Source organism: Vipera ursinii (genome assembly GCF_947247035.1).
Source record: "Vipera ursinii genome assembly, chromosome: W".
NCBI lineage: Eukaryota > Metazoa > Chordata > Lepidosauria > Squamata > Viperidae > Vipera > Vipera ursinii.
Window position 1 is genome coordinate 3,702,881 of NC_139522.1, and position 20,782 is coordinate 3,723,662.

A 20,782-nucleotide genomic window follows, 5' to 3' on the forward strand; every position below is an offset into this window, starting at 1 on the left:
AAGTGGAGTTGTTAAAAAGAGGCTCAATACAATCCACTTAAAACCAGTCTAGTGGCTTCTCCTCCTTTCTTTGCCCATCTCCTCCTCAGCCTGGTTCCTTTTTGAGTTAGGTAGGTGCATGTTTTTTTTTCTGACCACCAGTCCTGTTTAGAGAACAAGAGGTTCAGCACAGGATGCTCTGACAGGTTTTCTGACACTGCTAGGCATAGAAAGAACCTTCTGTTTCTCTGCATCACAAGAGACATATGGGACTGTTACGGAACTTTTATTAAGCTCTATTGGTATTGATCAGCTTTCCTCAGCCTGGCTGCTCAGGTGGTGGTGGACTTTTGGCTATGCTCCCTTGGAATTTTGAGTGCTGCAGTCCTGTCACATCAGGAGAATGCAAAGTGAGCTTTTCAAGAGGAATTATACAAGCTCATAGAAGACATTTCTGAGTGTCTGTCAGCTGGGATAGCGTAATTGAACCAGGACAGGTTCAAGGCATTTTGGTTGAGGTCAAGGGGAAGATGGTGTCCCTATTGTGTTGTTTTCCACTTAGAAGATGGTTGGTCAGGCAGTTCAGTTTTACTTTATCACTGAACTTGAGAGAGGCAGGGTCATTTAGGATTCACAAAACAACGCTTCCATGAGCCCTATCCTGTACTGTCCAAGGTTGCTGTCTCATTCTGCCAAACGGCAGAGTCAGTGCTGAACTGAGTCTGCCTTTTCATATACCTCTCCATATCTGATGCTGAATGTAGAGAAGAGGAAGCTCTGTCCATACTATAAACAAACAAACTAAGTGAACACTGGGATGGAATAAGAAAAACTAAAACAGTTTTTATTGCTAAAAGATCAAGCTTTCATTGGCTAACTGCCATTGTTGTCAGGATGGAAACGCTGGGGTGGGGAGATCACGTTTATACTGTTGGTGTCTGCACTCCGCTCATGGAGCGTGTCACCGGTCTGTTTGTTAAGGCCGGCCGTATTCCTTTGAGTTGTGGCACATCCGCTTTTGGGGGATGTAGTTGTCTCTGGGTGTCTGTTGTGAAAAGTGGATTGCTGACAGTTCCGTGTGTTATAGCCATAGCTCTAGTCATTGCCCGTGTTCTTATACCAGAGGTTCTAAATAGTTGTTTCTCTTCTTCCCTGTGTTCTACAATGCAGGGTGGTTGTATTTTTGTGCAATCTTGATTTTAATACAATGAGGTGCTCTGTAAGTGTTTGCGCTGTTTGCCTCCATATCGCGCATGTTGTTCCTCTTCCCAATTCTTTAGACGTACAGACACGCATTGCAGCACGAATAAGGCAAGAAAGGAGGAAAGATGCCACCTTTATCGTGTCTGCAGAAACAATGGGTATCCACCTAACTTCATTAGACAATATAGCAGGCCAGGTGAACCTACCCGCCATCAATGTGAAAACGCCTTAACATCATGGGTAACACTGCCTTATATTCACGGTGTATCCGAGGCCACAGTGCACATACTAGCCCCTCACAAGGTCGGTGTGGCCCACAGACCTGATCGGACTTTATGAGCTTGTGTCATGTGCCCTAAAGATCCACTCCCCAATGAAGAAAAATCCCCGGTCGTATACAAGATGTCATGCCAAAATTGCAATTGCAATTACATTGGGGAGATGGCAAAACGACTGAGGACTAGAGTGCATGAACACAAGCTCGCTATTAGAAGACAAGAACAACATTCACAGGTTTGGGCACACATGGCTACACATAACCATGTCTTTAATCTAACAGGGACCGAGGCAATTTCCAGTGACAACACTAAAGGCGGCCGCTTGTTTAAGGAAGCTTGGTTTTCAAACCACTCCTCTATCAACCAGCACATAGACCTCACCCCTGCATACCAGGCAATAAGGAATTGGGAAGATGTTATCAACACCATTTTTCAGTTTTTAAATCAGTTCTTTGAGGGGCTCTCTTTTTATCTGCCTGCCTTTTATAAGTCTCAGAAGTCTTTTTCAAAGCAGCTTTCATGTTTCTCCAAACTTCTTCCCACCCCATCAGCCATTGATCAAGTGTCTGGGAAGCGGAGGGCAACTGAGGGTATTCAGGTATTGGGGTGAATTCTTTTCCTGTGGCTACCCTGAAAGGCGTGTAGCTGGTGCTGCCGTGAACAGAATTATTGTAAGCCACCTCTGCGAAAGGGAGGAGGTCTGCCCAGTTTGTTTATTGGTATGAAACATAACATCTGAGATATTGCTCCACCATCTTGTTAGCGGATTCTGCACCCCATTGGTAGCTGGATGGAAAGCAAATGATAGGCCTTGAGATGATCCAATTAATTAAGAAAACCTCTCCAAAGCTTTGCTGTGAACTGCACCCCCCTATCTGAAATTATTCGCTTAGGGGCGCCATGCAGCCGGTAGATATGTTTCAGGAACAATTTAATGAGTCATTGGGCTGATGGGTGTCCTTTGCAAGCAATGAAATGAGCCTGCTTCAAGAACAGGTCTACCACAGTCCAAATGACAGTATTTCCTCTACTTTCAGGTAGGTCTACTATAAACTCCATAGGTATTTCTTCCCATGGTTGAGAAGGGTCTGCCACTGGCTGCAGTAACCCAAGGGTTTTCCCTGGAATTCTTTTCATGGTGACACATACAGCACAACTCTGGACATAGTTTTCCACATCCCGTTTTAGCCCCGGCCACCAAAATTGCCAGCGAATGAGATGTAGAGTTTTTAGATATCCAAAGTGTCCAGCCTGTTTTACATCATGGCTGTGTTTGAGAGCATTAAGACGGAGGGATTCAGGCAAATAGTTTCCCGCCCTTGTAAGCCAAACCATGTTAGGGAGGCTTGATTGTCTTTGAACCATTGATCAGTGAGGAGTTCTTGTTTTATTTTCTTTGCCCCAGGGTCATCAGGGTTCGGGGCCCTGTGAGGCGTGAGCTGAACGGCAGTTTGTGGACTGGAGACGATTGCCTTGTTAACCTCTTCACATTCACTTTTGTACTGGGGTAATCTCGATAATGCATCAGCTAGGAAGTTTTTTCCTCCCGGTATGTACTTTAGAGGAAAGTTGAAACAGTTAAAGTACAGTGCCCACCGCACTTGCTTTGGGGACAATTTGCGGGCAGTTTTCAGTGCCTCTAGATTTTTGTGATCTGTCCATACTTCAAAAGGCACCTTTCTCCCTTCCAGATAGTGTAGCCAGTCTAATAGAGCCCACCTAATGGCGAAGGCCTCCTTCTCCCAGATTGCCCATCTTCTTTCGCTTTCAGTGAATTTTTTGGAGGTGTAGGCACAGGGTTGCAGGACCCCACTTTTATTCTTTTGCAGTAATATCGCTCCGACTGCCACGTCACTGGTGTCAACTTGAATTACAAAGGGCTCCCCTGGGCAGGGGTGCTTTAGAACTGGTTCAGCAGCAAATAGTCTTTTTAAAATTCTCAAAAGGTGTTTGGCAGATCATAGTCCAAGCTAGTGGCTGTCCCGGTCATGGTTTCCCTCCTCCTTTGCCTGTTTTTAGTAGTTCTGTAAGGGCCAGGGTAATCTCGGCAAAGGAGGGGATGAATTGACGCTAGAAGTTGGCAAAACCTAGGAAGCTCTGGAGCTGTTTGTGAGTCATTGGGGGTTGCCATTCAATTATAGCTTTCACTTTGGTTGGGTCCATTTCAATGCCCTCATTGGAAATTCTATAACCAAGATAATCTAATCGGGTTTGGTGAAATTCACATTTTGACAATTTGACATAAAGCTTGGCATTCAATAGTTTCTTTAACACTTCTCTGACCAGCCTTATATGGTCAGTCATATTCGTGCTGTATATCAGGATGTCATCAAGATATACCAGAACCTCTTTGTATAAATTATCATGTAGGACCTCATTAATCAACTGCATAAATACGGCTGGGGGCCCCTGCAGTCTAAATGGCATGACTTTGAACTAGTAGCTTACCAAGGGGCAGTTGAAGGCAGTTTTCCACTCATCCCCCTCCTTTATTCTCACCCCGTAATATGCTTCTCTCAGGTCTAACTTAGTGAAGACACTCCCCTTAGCCAGGTGGGTTAGTAAGTCCTTCAGGAGGGGGAGAGGGTATTTATTTTCCATACTCACCATGTTCACACCTTTATAATCAATGCATAAATGAAGAAACCCATCTTTTTTTTCTTTAAACAGCACAGGGGCTCCCACAGCAGACTTGGCCCGTTCAATGAATCCCCTTGCTAGGTTTATACCCACGTACCGCTGTATCTCCTCCATTTCAAGGGGGGACATAGCATACATTCTTGGTCATGGAAGTTTGGCCCCTCGCAACAGTTCAATGGAACAATCATTGGGCCAGTGAGGAGGCAAGGTATTGCATTCTTTCTCACTGAATGCCTCTGCTAGGTCCTGATACTCGCTGGGGATGAGCGGCTCGCCTGGTGGCTGTGAGGCAGCCATGTGTGCTCGCTCATTGGGTGGGCTGAAATTCCCTGTAACATCTGTTAAATCAATGGGGGGCTTGGGCCCTATAGGTAGTCTCACAGTTCTCATTCCTTTCTCCCACCATATAAATGGCTTCCATTTATCCAACCAGGCTAATCCTAGGATCACAGTCTCAGTCATTTTTGGAGCCACCAGGAAACGAATGAACTCCCAGTGCTCACCTATTTCTAGGCGTAGGGGCTCTGTTAATTGTGTGACTAAAGTCCCTCCCATTAGGGAGCCATCGGCTTGCTCAAACCTTACAGGTTTGGAGAGCATTTTTGCTCGTATGCCCAATTTCATGGCAAATGGCAAACTAATGACACATCGGGAGCATCCAGAATCAACTAGCACTTTTAAATCTACCTGCGTAGATTTGGTAGGTAGTGAGAAAGGTGGGACATGTTGGCTCACCATTGTATCGTTTTCTCCTTCGGCATCACTGTCGAAAGAGGGTAGAATGGGGGCAGATCCAGCCTGAGTCCCTGCATCCTGTGTGGGGGATGTGACTTGGGCAACAGGTTCCTGTGTGATCCACTTGGATTTCTCTATCACTGGCTGCTGTGCAGGTTTCTTTCTTGCTGCTGGTCCTGGTCTGCTCTGCTTTTGGGGGTTGGGGACTGGGCAGATCGCTGCTCGGTGTCCCTGCTGTCTGCATCGGAAGCACTTGATTGGTGGGCCTGCAGGTGGCCTGGGTCTTTCAGCAGCTGCAAGAGTTAGAGATCCTCGGGGTGGTGGTTGCTGTTTGGGTTGCTCTGGCCTCGGCTCGGCTTCAGGTGGGGGAGGTTTCTTATAGCAGGCAAGCTGAACATCTAGTTTTACCACCGCCTGGTACCATGCTTGCAGCTGATCAGGAACCACTTGATAGATGCAGACTGTTCTGTTCCAGCCTACGACTGGCCCTGTTGGAATGTCAGGGACAACCCCTTTTTTATATTCAATAGGCTGGAATTAAGCCAACCAAATTTATTTGCAAAAGCTAAACGAAACAGTTCAAAACAGAGTTAAACAAATACAGACCGAGACTATATCAGAAGCTCTTCAAACGGTTGCCTTCAGCAACCAGCACCTCCCACACATTCCCCTTTTAAACAGCAGTCTCAAGGCGTGGCTTCTCTTTGCCTTCTCCCGAGGTGCCTCATTGCTTTTCTTTGTTCACTTCTGCTAGTCTGCCTCCTGCTTGGAGCGTCCCTGAACAGAGCCAGCTGTGGATCATCTTCTTCCAATCTTTCAGGCTCACACAGCTGGGTCTGAGGAGGAACAAGACGGGAGGGGCCTGGCTGAGAGCTCTGCGGTGCATCAGAACTTTTCTCTGCAACCAAAGTCTCTCCAAACCCCTCCTCCTCCTCCTCCTCTTCAGAATTGTCCGACTCAGCTGCCGAAACCACAGGCTGACGCTGAATCACAACACAGGCCCGAGAGAGGTGGTCATCCAACCCTTCCCTGAAGTGATGGACTATGGATTGCTCAGGCCACCTCTCTAGCCAACTGGCTATCTTGTGAAACTCTTGTACATACTCCAGGGCAGGCCGGCCGGCTTGCTTTATCTTATGGATTTGTTCTTCTGCTTTGAGGGCAATGGACGGGTCCTCAAATCTTTCTCTCAGTCCTAGGAGGAAAAGGTGGGAGTCCTCCAATTCAGGGGCTTGCTCATTGTATAAATTATTCAGCCATTCAGATGCCTCTCCCTCCAGGCTGGATGCAATCACGTCGACCATAGCAGCTGGGTCTGGGTAGAGGTAGGCACAGGTTCAAATGAGAGCGCACTTGGTTGAGAAAGAAAACCAGTTTCTCTGGGTCCCCATCGAAGGTTGCCCTGAAAAGTGGATCAAATGCTGGCTGCTGCATGCCCTGGGGTTGCACATTCAGGGGCTGTGGCCACACCCCCTGCTGTGGTTGTCCTCCCACCAGCTGCTGATCTCCTGGCTTCTGCACCACCCTAAGCTGTTGCAAGGCCTCTATTAGCTGTGGCAAGCTCAGAGGTTGCTGACTGTCTACCTGCGGGGACTGCCAAACTCCCCATTGCTGAAGAGGCCTCAGACTGGGGTTCTCTTTCTCTGTAGGGCTGGAGGCCCTGGCAGGGCAAGACAGGGTCTGGAAGGCTGTCTGATCTGCAATGGAGGGGCTGTAGGCTCCTCTCAGTAGGAGTTGATTTCTGCTTGTCATCTCTAGCTTTTCAAATCTTTCCAGTGACTCACCCGAACCTTCAGTGGCAGACGCTTATGCTTTTAAAACCTCTGAGGGTGGCCTGGAAGTCTCGAGGCGTCTGGAGTTTCTGCTGGGATGGGCTTGTTCTGAGGGCCAGATCAGCTCTCCTAGCTGGGAGACCTGCCAAAGTTTTTCTTCCCCCAGCTTGTTATCTGTTGCTTCCAACCATGGGATAGCAGTCACTGCCACAGCCGGGTTGCTAGCTTCAAGCAGTTTCTTTTTTCCCATGATGAAATCTTCTCTTGAATCACTGCCAGCTTCCCTCAAGTCTGGAGAGAGTGGCTGGGGTTCAAGACCCCTAAATAGTTTGAAAAGTTTTAGATCTTGGCTTAATGTCATGGTTTCGAAAAATGCAGTACTTCAAAGAACTTCAAGGCATTGTTTACCTTAAAGAATCTTTTATTATACTCGCATAGCTTCGGCACTTACATATTAGAAGCCAAGATCTGAATTCTCCTCCCCTGAACACATCTTAACAAACACAATTCCCTCCCTTAATTTAACGTCATTAATCACATTCTCCAATTAGTTTAAAATGCAAACTTTCCCTCCTGTTTAACAACTTGCCAAATTCTTATCTTCTCTTATTACAAACAGTCTTGAGATACATTTTCCCTACTCCCCCCCAGCGTCCACTAATTCTAGCTCTAAAAATAATATATGAGTTAAAGGAAGGCTACATCTCCCTATGTTGTCAAGCAAGAACATCCGCTGTTAGCAGCATTGACACATCACTAAGTTATTAGTATCTGCATTACTGAGTCAGACATTATATGCAGGAATGCAATTATTTACTTAGTCTGTCAGAACTTATCTGCAGAAATCCAGATGACCACTAGATGGCAAAGAAGAGTTAGAGTTTGCTGTATTTCACTGCTGTTGTTTAGTCGAGGGGTTCTCAACCCTTGGCCGCAGCCCACTACTGGGCTGTGGCCTGTTCAGAACCAAGTCATGGAAGCAGTGGGCAAGCACACTTGCACAAGCAGCGGTTGAGCATGCACACACGCAAAGCTCTATTTGTGCGAGTGGCGGGTGCACATGCCCGCCACTCATGGGGAACCATCCCCTTCCCCCCCACCACCAGTTCTCAAAGGCAGAAAAGGGGAGACCGCTGGTTTAGTCACTATCCAGATTTTTGGAGCCAAGACTAATATTCTTTATTAAATTATTAATATTATCTGAGTCACTAGGTGTCATGGTTCCGATAGATGAAACCAATTAAAAGAACTTCAAGGCAAGGATTTCTTCCTTAAACAACATTTTATTCAGGAGACAAAGTATCGGCACTTACATAGTTGAACCCAAGACTAAAGTTCCCTCCCCCTGATACAAAGTAAGAAGTTGCAGTTCTCACCCCAGAAAGGCCGTCATAAATCACATTCACCAATTAATCTAAAATCCTCCCCACTTTACAGCCCCCCAAAAACTTTATCTAGAATTGATCTTGAAGCTTACCCAGCTGCAATTGTTGAGGCTAACTTAAAAAGCTCAAGCGTTCCTCCCATCCCCACTTCTACATCTGAGAATCCCAAGCAACAGAAAAAGCACAAGTAAAGTAAAAGGTAAAATGGCTGCAATTTATTAATTGTCACAGTGTTGACATCAGGATTCACTCATAGTTGGACTTTGACTGGACTGTTTGTTTTTTAAATTTATTTGCTGCCCATCACACAGTTCGAGGTGACCCTGAGTGGCTGTTCCCACTGGGGTGACTGAAACACGGCTTGGTTAGGTGGGACAAGTTTGCCCCTGTGACTCCCAAGGAAGGGGACCAGATCCTCAAGACTACTAACCCAAACAACTACTTGTTTATTATATCCTGTCTCCTCCTGACTTAAAGGTGGTATAGAGTTGGTCCATGCTGTACATTCAGCTTCTTTGAGGTAGGAAGTGGTTCTGCCAGTATTAATGGAGGTTATATACTCTTCTCAAAAACTGTTGTTAGACTCAAATGATCTGGGCAATTTTTGTCCAGTTTCCAACTTTATGTTGATGAAGATTCTCAGTAATCCAGGTAGAGTTGTCTAGAAGTTGAGTCATGGCAACTGGACTCCTTTTCTTATTGGTTTAAAATGTTTTGCTGCTTATCCAAGTAGCTTCTTCAGTCTGAGCAAGTTGGTTAGAGAGCCCCCATATATGTCCTCCCCATCTGCAGTGATATTGGAGCACAGGAAAATAAAATCTGTCACTACCTCCATTTCTTCCCCATCTATTTGCCAGGAATTGAGAGGGCCGGATGCCATGATCTTGGTTTTTTTAATGTTAAGTTTCAACCCAACTTTTGCACTCTCCTTCTTCACCCACAACAAGAGGCTCTTTAGTTCTTCTTCACTTTCTGCCATTAGAGTGGTATCATCTGCATATCTTAGGTTGTTGATATTTCTTCCAGCAATCTTAATTCCATCTTTTGATTCATCTAGCCCTGCCTTTCTCATGATGTGCTCTGCATATAAGTTAAATAGGCAGGGCGACAGTATACAGCCTTGCCGGACTCCTTTCCCAATTTTGAACCAATCGATGGTTCCGTGTCCAGTTCTCACTATTGCTTCTTGGCCCAGATATAGGTTTCTCTTTTTTTTTATTAAAGAGTTTTACAAAAACAAAATTTTACAATATATCCCCAAATCCCTCCCACCCCAAACCCACCCACTTCCCCCCCCCACTTCCCAGAGCTAAATACAGGATTATAGTTACAATAATCATATTCTAAATAAAAATTATGCATAATATACAATTAACCAAATTCATAATACGCTTTAACTCTCTTTTAACATAACTACAAACAACGTACCAATAACAATATCCCACTAAAATCTACTCATAAGCTAAATGATACTTTTTAGTCCCATATTTGTTTTGAATATAATTTATCCATCTCCTCCAAACTGAAATATATCTTTCCTGTGAATGATCCTTTAGATAAGCAGAAATCTTAGACATTTCTGCAAGATTCGAAACTTTAAACACCCATTCTTCTACAGTGGGCAAACTATCCTTCTTCCAATATTGTCCCACCAGTAACCTTGCTGCTGTTATCATGTTCAACATCAAGTTAGTTTCTTTAACATCACAATCTACAACAATGCCCAATAAAAACAATTGCGGGGAAAACTTTATCTTTCTCTTAAAAATCTTTTGAATGTTCCACCAAATTTTAATCCAAAAAGCTTTTATATTTCTACAAGTCCACCACATGTGAAAATAGGTAGCTTCTAAACTACCACACCTCCAACATTTAGAATGTAGATTAGGATACATGTTGGACAGCTTCTTGGGATCCAGATGCCATCTATAAAACATTTTATAAAAATTTTCTCTTAAATTTTGAGCCTGGGTAAATTTAACATTTCTGACCCAAATTATCTCCCAGGTGTCCAATGAAATTGGTTCCTGAATATTTTGTGCCCACTTTATCATGCAGTCTTTAACCAGTTCCGTTTCCGAATCCAATTCAATTAAAGCATTATATATCCTCTTTATATGTGCACAATTTGAATCTCTAATTTGCTTTACTAAATTTTGATCTGTAGTTGTGATGCCAACCTTTTGATCTGACTTCCACCTAGCTTTCAATTGGGTATATTGAAACCAAGAGTAACTTATGTTTTCTTGCCTTAACTCCTCTACTGGTTTAAGTTGCCAATCATTCCCTTGCAATCTAAGTAGTTCCTTATAAGAAACCATATCCATACTCACTCCCATAGATACGCCCTCTATCGCGTGTCCAGGAATTCCCCAAATCGGTATTTTATAATTTAACTTATAATAATACTTTTTCCAGACACGCAATAAAGCACTTCTAAGAATATGAGATTTAAAAGCCCTGTCTACCTTCTTATCATAAAGCAAGTATGCATGCCATCCATATACCAAATCCCATCCCTCAAGATGCAGTATTCTCTTGTTAGTTAGATTAAGCCAATCGCTAACCCAGGTCAAGGCAACCGCATCATAGTACAATTTCAAGTTCGGCGCCTTGAGTCCCCCTCTTTCCCTGGCATCTTGTAAAATCTTGAATTTAACTCTTGTTTTTTTCCCCGCCCAGATAAATTCGTTAATACCCTTCTGCCATTGATCAAGGTTGGCATCCTTTTTCAATATAGGTATCATCTGAAACAGAAAGAGAAACTTTGGTAGAACATTCATTTTAACAACTGCAATTCTTCCCAGTAATGATAATTGTAATTTTTTCCAATTATTTAAGTCCCTTTGTACCTTCAACCATAGTGTTTCATAATTATTCTTATACAATTTTACATTTGAGGCTGCAATATATACTCCTAGATATTTAACCTTCTTCACTATTTCAAAACCTGTTAATTCAGATAACATATCCCTTTCACTCATAGATAAATTCTTGGATAGTATCTTAGTCTTATTACTATTCACCTTAAACCCAGAAACCTTACCATACTGAGTTATAATTTCCATCAAGTCTATAACCGACTGTAACGGTTGGGATATTGTCACAACCAAGTCATCAGCAAAAGCTCTCAATCTATAATCATTCTGTTTTATTTTAATTCCCCTTATCAAAGAGGACTCTCGAATTTTAATTAGTAAAATCTCTAATGTTAAAACAAACAATAATGGTGATAGGGGGCAACCCTGTCTTGTACCTTTTTCAATTTTAAAAGTCTCTGTTAATCCCCCATTAACTATAATTTGTGCAGTTTGTTGATATATAGCTTTAATAGCATGTAGAAAACCTTCTCCAAAATTCATCTCCTCAACGACTCTTAATAAAAATTGCCAATTCAATTGGTCAAAGGCTTTCTCTGCATCCAAAAATATCAATGCTGCGGAGACTTGGTTGTTCTTATCCAAATATTCAAGCAAGTTAACAATTTGTCTTACATTATATTTCATATACCTCCCAGATATAAATCCCGATTGATCATTATGAATCATTTGTTTCAAAACTTGCATTAATCTATTAGCCAATACTTTAGCAAAAATCTTATAATCTGTATTTAAAAGTGATATAGGTCTATAATTTTTAGGTTGAGTAAGATCTTGATCCTCCTTTGGGATCAACGATACAAAAGCTGTCCTCCATGATGGAGGAACTGCGCCTCCAGTCTGAATCTCATTAAACAAGATCTTTAAGGGTTCAATCATTTCAGGCAGCAACTTTTTATAATAAATTGCTGTTAATCCATCTGTTCCCGGAGCTTTGCCCAATTTCAACTGTTTAATAGCTAAAGAAATTTCTTCTGATGTAATTGGGCAATTCATCTCAAGTTGTTGTTCTTGTGAAAGTCTTGGAAAATGAGCTCCCTGTAAATACTTGTCTACATCTAAAGCTTGTATATTCTCTTTAGAATATAATTTCAAGTAAAAATCTAGAAAACTCCTCTTAATCAAATTTTGTTGGTAGACTTCTTTTCCTTTATATTCTATTTTGTCTATAGTACGTAATTTCTGTTTCTTCCTTAATTGATAAGCCAACCATCTACCAGGCTTATTGGCGTTACAAAAAGTATTGTGTTTGGCATAACGCAAATTAGTTGCTACTTGATCAGCCAATAGCATATTAAATTGTTCTTTCAATAAATGTATTGAGATCTTTAAATTATTATCCAATGGATTCAAAATAAACTTTTTCTCCTTAATTTTAATCTCTTCCTCAATATCTAAACGTTTTTGCACTTGCTTACGCCTATAAGCATTATTCATATAAATCAAAACCCCTCTCATATAGGCTTTACTAGCATCCCAAACCATTTCCATCGAGGTACCTTTATGCATATTCATGACAAAAAATTCTTTCATATGTTCTCTACATTTCTGCAAGAACAAGTCATTTGTAAATAAATTCTCATTCAGCCTCCAGGATCTCCTACTAGTATCTTCAGCAAAGAACTCCAACCAAACAGGACTATGGTCAGACATTGTCCTAGGAAAAATCTTAACGTTCTTAACCAAAGAGGAAAGATCAGTAGTAATCAAAATGAAGTCAATCCTGGAAAAAGATTTATGTCTATCCGAAAAAAAAGTAAAATCTCTGTCTCTCATATTCCTTTCCCGCCATACATCTCTTAATTCCAGATCTTCCTTCAAATCAAAAAAAGCTTTAGGCAATTTTGAATTAAAAAGTTTTTAGAAGATCCCTTCTTATCTTCAGATGGCACCAAAACCCCATTCCAGTCCCCCATCATAATAACAGATTTGTAATCCAGTTCAATTAGTCTCTGATGTAAAAATTTAAAAATTTTTTGCTGTTGTTGATTTGGAGCATATAATCCAATAAGAACTTTCTTTCCTTGTAATGTTAATTCAATACTAACATATCTCCCTTGTTTATCCGATTCAATCAATCTTGCTGAAAAGTCTTTTCTTAAGTAAATAACCACTCCAGCCTTCTTGTCCGGAGCAAAAGATGCAAAATGTGTTCCCAATCGGGAATTAATCAAATATTTTTGATCTTTTAATGCAATATGTGTCTCTTGTAAGCAAACAATGTCATTTTTATGTTGTTTCAGATAAAAAAATACTTTCTTTCTTTTCTGTGGTGAATTTAACCCATTAACATTCCATGTCAGGAACTTCACCATCTCTGGTGACCATGAGCCTTTGGAACATGGCCTGAAGATCAGCTGTTGCTCTCTTAGGACGTGCTCCTCCCACAGGCTCTGAAACGGCTGCATCTTGCGTAGCTGGACCAGTTACAGACTTTTGTTTTTGCTCTTTTTCCATACGCTTATGTGCAGCTCTTGTCATCCTCTGTTCTTTTAGATCTTCCTTTAATGCCAAACTCTGCTCCATGGCCTCCGGCTTCTGCGTCTCCTCAAGGGGCAGTAACATTGCCCCTTCACTCAATTGTTTATCATCTTGTCTAGCTTCTGTTCTTTTAATTCGGGGAGATGGTGGTAAACCTGCTTTCAGGACCTTAGTGTAGAAATCTTTTGCTTTTAAGATTGTATCCAGTCTATATCTGGTCCCTGCATAATTTACCACAATTCCCATAGGTATTTCCCATCTGAACTGGATTTGTCGCTTCTTAAGCTCATCAGACAAAAAGACAAAGTCTTTCCTCTTTCTAAGAATTTTTGAAGGTATCTCCTTTAAAATCATAATATCTTGGCCTGCAATCTGAAATTTTTCCCGATAGAAAGCCTGGATAATAGAATTTCTGGTTGATCTCCTGGAAAAATAAATCACTACGTCTCTAGGTAGACTTTTTTGCCTGGCAATCCAGGAGTTAACCCTAAATATCTTATCCATTTCCTTAAGTAGTTCTTCAGGTTCCCATTTCAAAACAGGAGCCACTGCTTGTGCTATTTCCCATTCCAGATTTTCTTTAGGATTCTCTTTGAGGCCTCTGATACGCAAAGCAAACTCCATGTTCTTATATTCTGATATAATAACCTCATTTTCTGTTCTGTCAATCTTGGCCTCTGCTCTATCAATCTTCTGTTCAGCATCAATAATTTTATTTTCCAAGTACTCCATAACTGAGTCCACACGAACATCCAGGCGTTCTATATGTGCAGCTAAGCCCTGGAGTGCATGCACTATATCTTCCCTCATCTGGTTGTTTTGATTCTTTATTTCTTGTTGCAAAACTTGCGTTGACTGCATCACAACTTGCTGGATGTCTGTCAGTGTAAATGCAGGAGGTGGGGGAGAGGGTGGTTGTACTGTAGGTTTCATCGAAGTCTGCCCTGCAGCTTGTGGTATAGGTGAGGAGATAACATTCTTAGAAAGCGGGGGCCCTCCCCCACGTCTCGCAGCCATCTCTTAAGTTTCAATTTCCTCTTTCACCCAGCAGAATCAAAGTTCAAAAGAAAAAAAAAGGGAAGAAGAAATAACAATTCTCTCAAAGTTCTTAACCTTCAATAAGAAGAATAGGGAACAGGCTTTCAAATACACAAAATCCGATACTGGATAAAGTCAGTTGCAAATTGTATCTCTTGCTTTGTAGCAAAATATAACAATTTTCAAACACAGTCACTTCACACAGGAGAGAAACATTCCAGTGCCATTTTTACTCCATTTCAAACTTGAAACTTGAAGAAGATAATGAAACTGAGTTAAAGTTGAAATCCAATTTGTAAATTCAGATCTTCCTGCTTTGCTCTGCCTGCTTTCCAAAGGAACAAAATACTCACAATCCCCTCTAAGCAGCAGGTGCAGTTGTCGCGTCTTGTTCCACTCCTTTTGGAGCGAAGACGTCCTGGGAGCGGAGAAAGCCTGGGCTCCGAGGGGGCTCACCCTATTATCCCCCAAACTACTTGGGAGAATCGCAGGGGAGCTCTACCTCTATCCAGGCAGGCTCGCCTCTCCCTCTTCTCCCGAGGGAGAAGCTCCAGCGCCGCGGAACAGCTGATTTTCGCTGCCTCCGGGCGTTTTGACACTTCCTAGGATCGGGCGGCTTCAGAACGCCGCCATTCGGCGCGGCAGCGCTACCGGAAGTCAGATATAGGTTTCTCAAGAGACAAATAAGATGGTCTGGTACGCCCATCTCTTTAACAAACTTGCCACAGTTTGTTATTATCCACACAATCAAAGGCTTTACCATAGTCAATGAAGCAGAAGTAGATGTTTTTCTGGAACTCTCTAGCTTTCTCCATGATCCAGCGTATGTTGGCAATTTGATCTCTAGTTCCTCTGCCTCTTCGAAATCCTGCCTGTACTTCTGGTAGTTCTTGATCCACATACTGCTGGAGTCTAGCTTGTAGGATTTTAAGCATAACTTTACTAGCATGAGAAATGAGTGCAATGGTGCGATAGTTTGAACATTCTGTGGCACTGCCTTTCTTTGGAATTGGAATGTAAACTGACCTTTTCCAATCCTGTGGCCACTGTTGAGTTTTCCAAATTTGCTGGCAAATTGAGTGTAGCACTTTTACTGCATCGTCTTTTAAGATTTTGAATAGCTCAGCTGAGCTGGAATACTGTCACCTCCACTAGCTTTGTTGTTGCTCAGCTTTTCTAAGGCCCACTTCACTTCACATTCTAGGATGTCTGGCTCGAGGTCAGTGACCACCTCATTGTGATTATCAGGGACGTTAAGCTCATTCTTGTATAGTTCTTCTGTGTAATTTTGCCACCTCTTCTTAATCTCTTCTGCCTCTGTTAGGTCCCTGCCATTTTGGTCTTTTATCATGCCCATTTTTGCATGAAACGTTCCCTTCATCTCTCCAATTTTCTTGAAAAGATCTCTGGTCCTCCCTATTCTATTGTTTTCTTCTTTTTCTTTGCACTGTTCATTTAAGAAGGCATTATTATCTCTTCTAGCTATTCTCTGGAATTCTGCATTCAATTGGGCGTATGTTTCTTTTTCTCCCTTTCCTTTCGCTTCCCTCCTTTCCTCAGCTATTTGCAAAGCTTCCTCAGACACCCATTTTGCTTTCTTGCATTTCTTTTTCTTTGGGATGGTTTTGGTTGCTACCTGTTCTACAATGTTGCGAACCTCTGTCCATAGTTCTTCAGGCACTCTGTCTATCAGATCTAATTCCTTAAATCTATTTGTCACCTCTAGTGTATATTCAACAGGGATATGATTTAATTCATACCTGAGTGGCCTAGTGCTTTTCCCTACTTTCTTCAGTTTAAGCCTAAACTTTGCAATGAGAAGCTCATGGTCTGAGCCACAGTCAGCTCCTGGTCTTGTTTTTACTGACTGTATAGAGCTTCTCCATCTTTGGCTGCAGAGTATATAGTCAATCTGATTTCTGTGTTGACCGTCTGGTGATGGGGACTGTAGATGGGGACTGTAGCCAAGAAATTAAAAGGCGCTCCTTGGGAGGAAAGAGAAAGTGGTTGGGCTGCAACATGAAGGAAATGGATTATCTAGATCACTTTCAATCAGATTTCAGATGAGGACATACCACTGAAATGCCACTGGTCATACTTTTTGATTAACTTTGTGGAGCCAGACGGGGTGATGCAACTGCCCTTGTTTTCCTTGATCTCTCAGTAGCCTTCAATACCATTGCCAATGGTATCCTTCTGGATGACATCTGAGGTTTGGGAGGCACTATGCTTTATTATTAGTTATACTGCTTTCTCTGTGGTCAGTTCCAGTTGGTCTTGATCCAAGGAGATTGAACCAGGTACCCCTGACATAGGGTGCTACAAGGCTCAACGCTCTTGTGTCTCCTCTGCCACCAATAGACCCCTGGTCCTCCACCCCCAGCCCCTTGTCCCACCCGATTCCCCGAGCTACATTTGTACCCTAGCGATTTACCCCAAGAGACAAGTAGCCGTGCCTCCTGGCAGCCAATCTGTGCATCGAGGAGTGGGCCTCTGCTGAGCCATGGAGACAGTGGTGGGGCAGCAGTGGGAAGTGGGGCGGCACCAGCAGCAGGATGCTCAGCCTGGGATCGGAGCCTCCATGGAGGCCGTGGTGGGGCAGCAGTGGGAGGCAGGGCGGTGCCAGCAGCGGGAGGGTCTGCTTGGGATCAGAGCCTCCGTGGAAGTGGTGGAGGGGCAGCAGTGGGAGGTGGGGAGCGCCAGCAGGGGGATGCTCGGCCTGTGATGGGAGCCTCTGTGGAGGTGGTGGAGGGGCAGCAGTGGGAGGTGGGGTGTGCCAGCAGCAGGAACTCAACCTGGGATCAGAGCCTCCATGGAGGCGGTGGGGGTTTCAGCAGTGGGAAGCAGGTTCTTTGTCTTTTCAGTGAACTTGGGTGAACACGTGAAGTTTTTTTGACACAGGCCGCAACCTTGTCCAGCTGCCTCCCACCGAGATCTTTATGCCATATTAAATATAGTCAAAACTGCACCCTGCAGGGAGTAGGGAGAAGACAATAAAAGTTCTTTTCTGTCCTTCCACCAGCCACTTTTCTTGCAATTGAATTGTCTCTATAGAGGTTGCAATTTAGAATTGCACCCCATCCAGTTTGTAATGTGGGGGCAGAGGGGGGCAGTTTTTCCCCCCCTTTACCTCAGTTATAACCCTAGGCAAGAGGAGAGATAAAACGTAGCTCCAGTTTGTTCTTGTTAAGTTCTCCTTCTTCCCCCTTGTACAAGAGGAAGGAAGGAAGTGACTGATCCAGGGTGCACCCCCACACACACCGCCTCCATGGAGCCTCCGATCCTGGGCCAAGTGTATGGTGCTGGTGTGCTCCGCCTCCCACCACTACCCTCACCCTGCCTCCATGGAGGGTCTGATCCCAGGCCAAGCATCCCACTGCTGGTGCCACCCCACCTCCCACCACTTCTCCACCACTGCCTCCATGGCTCAGCAGAGGCCCACTCCTTGGCACATAGATTGGCTGCTGGGAGGCATGGCTACTTGTCTCTTGGGGTGAATCACCGGGGTACAAATGTGCCTCATGGAATCAGGCGAGGGGGTGTAGGGCCAGGGGTCTATTGACGGCAGAGGAACACTGGCATAGGGCCAACCTGTGGTGGGTTGGTTGTGGCGAGAGGCCTGGGGAGAAATGGGCACAAGAATGTGACAGTGGCCAATTGTCCCATTCTGAGTTATTTGGACACCTGTATATGGAGATCATCCATCATTAGACCTGAATGAAATGGTGGTATCCTACGTGGGGTTTGTGCAACATTTTGGAGTCTTGGTGGACTTACAGTTCCTGCTCAAGGAGCAGGTAGCAGCTGTGGCTAAGAAGGCCCTCACATGGATTCACCATATACACCAATTGCACTCTTTTCTGAACTAGGAGGCCCTTTAGACCAGTGCTTTTCAACCCGTGATACGCGTACCACTGGTGGTACTTTGGCACCTGGCAGGTGGTATGCGTACAATGGGTTGAAAAGCACTGTAAAAGAAAGAGTATTAAAAAAAGTGTAAAAATGTAGTTGGGGGGATGAGCTGAAGCGGCGGCAGTGCTGCACAGGCATGTGGGAGAGTCAGCTGGAGCTATGGTGTTGCTGGGGCTCTGCTCAGCTCCCAGGATTACCATGGGGCTCCAGCTGATTGGTGCTTCCAGAAGCAGTGTGTAGCCTTGGGGAAAGGCATCAGCTGCAGCTACACTGAAGAGAAGAGGAGGAGGAGGAGAGAGGAGAAGATATAAAAGGAGGTTTTGGAGGGAAAGGGAAAGGAAAAACCCAGTGAGGAAAGAGAAGGGGACTGAGTAAGAGGCGGAGAAACACGCAGCCTTGGGGAAAGGCATCAGCTGCGACTACATAAAAAGGAGGAGGAGGAGGAGAGACGAGAGGATATAAAAGGAGGTTTTGGAGGGAAAGGGAGGGAAAAAACCCGACAGGGAAAGAGAAGGGGATGGAGAAAGAGAGACAGAGAAGAGGAAAGGCTTTTTTGAGTCAACCAGAAGCGAAGGGAATGGAACAGTGCAAAGATTAATGTCAGAGAAACAAACAAAAGTTTCCCATTAAAAGTGTGGTAAGTGGATGTACAGATAGACCTCAACCTACAATCAAAATTGAGCCCAAAATTTATGTTGCTAAGTGAGAAAATTGTTAAATGAGTTTTGTCCTATTTTATGACTTTCATTGCCACATTTGTTAAGTGAATCTCTGCAGTTGTTAAATTGATAACATAGTTCTTAAGTGAATCTGGTTTCCCCATTGACTTTGCTTGTCAGAAGGTTGCAAAAGGGGATCACATGACCCTGGGTCACTGTGACCATCATAAATATGAATCAGTTGCCAAGCATCCGAATGTAAATCACGTGATCCTGGAGATGCTGCAACGGTCATAAGTGTGAAAAATGGTCATAAGTCACTTTTTTCAGTGCCGTTGTAACTTTGAACAGTCACTAAGCGAACTGTTATAAGTCAGGGACTACCTGTACTTCATCACTTTTTTCCTTTTTTTTTTTGGTCATCAAGTTTTTGACACCTTGCTAGGCGGTGGTACTTGAATATTGCCATATCCTAAAAGTGGTACAATCCATGAAAAAGTTGAAAAGCCCTGCTTTAGACAGTCACACACACTTTGGTCATCTTACAAATGGACTGTTGCAGCATGTTCAGGCTGATCCTGAAGACCACTTGGAAGCTGCAGCTAATCCAAAATACAGTGGCTCAGGTAATTATGGGCATGTCTCAGTATATCCATGTAATACCTTTGTTTTGGGAGATGCGCTGGCTACTGGTAGTCTTACAGGTGCAATTAGGGTGCTGGTTATCGTCTTTCAAGCCTTTTGTGGCCTAGGGCCTAATTATTTGAGGGGCCGTTTATTTTCTATAGTGTCTACCTGATCTGTTTGATCTCACAGAGTTCGCATGTTCTGGGTCCCATTGTTAAAACAGTATTATCAATGGGACCCAGGAAGCATGCTTTTTTGGTCACTGCCTGCCCTCTGGAACATCATTTTTATTGAAATTTGTATGGTCCCACCTTTGCCTTATTTTAAAACATCTTTAAAACCTGAGTTTTTGCCCTGGGCTAATTTGGATGGTAAGGTCCTTTAGAGAGCTCTTCCCTGGGGCTGGGGCAGGGGATTGTTGTTTTCATGAATGAAGGTGAATATACGTGTCCCAGGATAATGTTGCAGGATCCAATCTGGGTCGGTCACTGAGACCAGAGGTTTTGTCTTCTGAGCTTTGGGACTCATGCTGGAGCCTATCCTCAGGGAACTTCTCTGTGTCTTTGATTGTTGTTTTGTGTCACTATCATTTCCTATTTTTATGTTTTTAATATTGTATTCTGCCTAGAATCATTTCTGAACCGAGTGGCTGTACAAAGCTAATAAGTAAATAATATATACTGTACTTAAATAAATATTGTGCAAGTATTTGTTGCAGGTGGGCATTGGTGAAGGAAATACAGTCTGTAATACTAGGGCACTATTTGAAGTGGCTTGATGCCCTGATATCTGCCTTTTCCAAGAATCTCACTCTTGGCCTCACAACAGGCCTTTCCTCTCTACCAAGATAAAATGTTATCCACTCATCCTTGAACATGGAGATGAGGCAGTAATTTAAAGCATTTGTCCAACTCTTTACAGAATGAATAACAAAATGGCAGTGAAGAAACTAATTAAGAAGGTGTGGGTGAGGGTGGGAAAGTGTCTCACATCAGCTAAAGCATTCAAAAGGGATGTTTCTTCTGCGCATGTCTAAGATGGCTGCTCACTGGTTTCTGATCTCTTAGTGCGGAGCGGTTTTCGGCTCTGCTGGGTCGCCATGGGGCTTTTTGCCATCGTTTGGCCCCTGTTCGGTTGGTGGAGCTGCCGGTGGAGCATTGGCGCCCTCCCCTGTCGGGATACAGCCCAGAATGA

At 43.5% G+C, this 20,782-nt stretch overlaps 1 protein-coding gene across 1 annotated transcript in view; it reads left to right on the plus strand.

The window, feature by feature from the left end:
• Positions 1-20,782, plus strand: part of THRA (thyroid hormone receptor alpha) — a 358,095-nt gene that overhangs the window by 95,116 nt on the left and 242,197 nt on the right. The window lies entirely within an intron of this gene.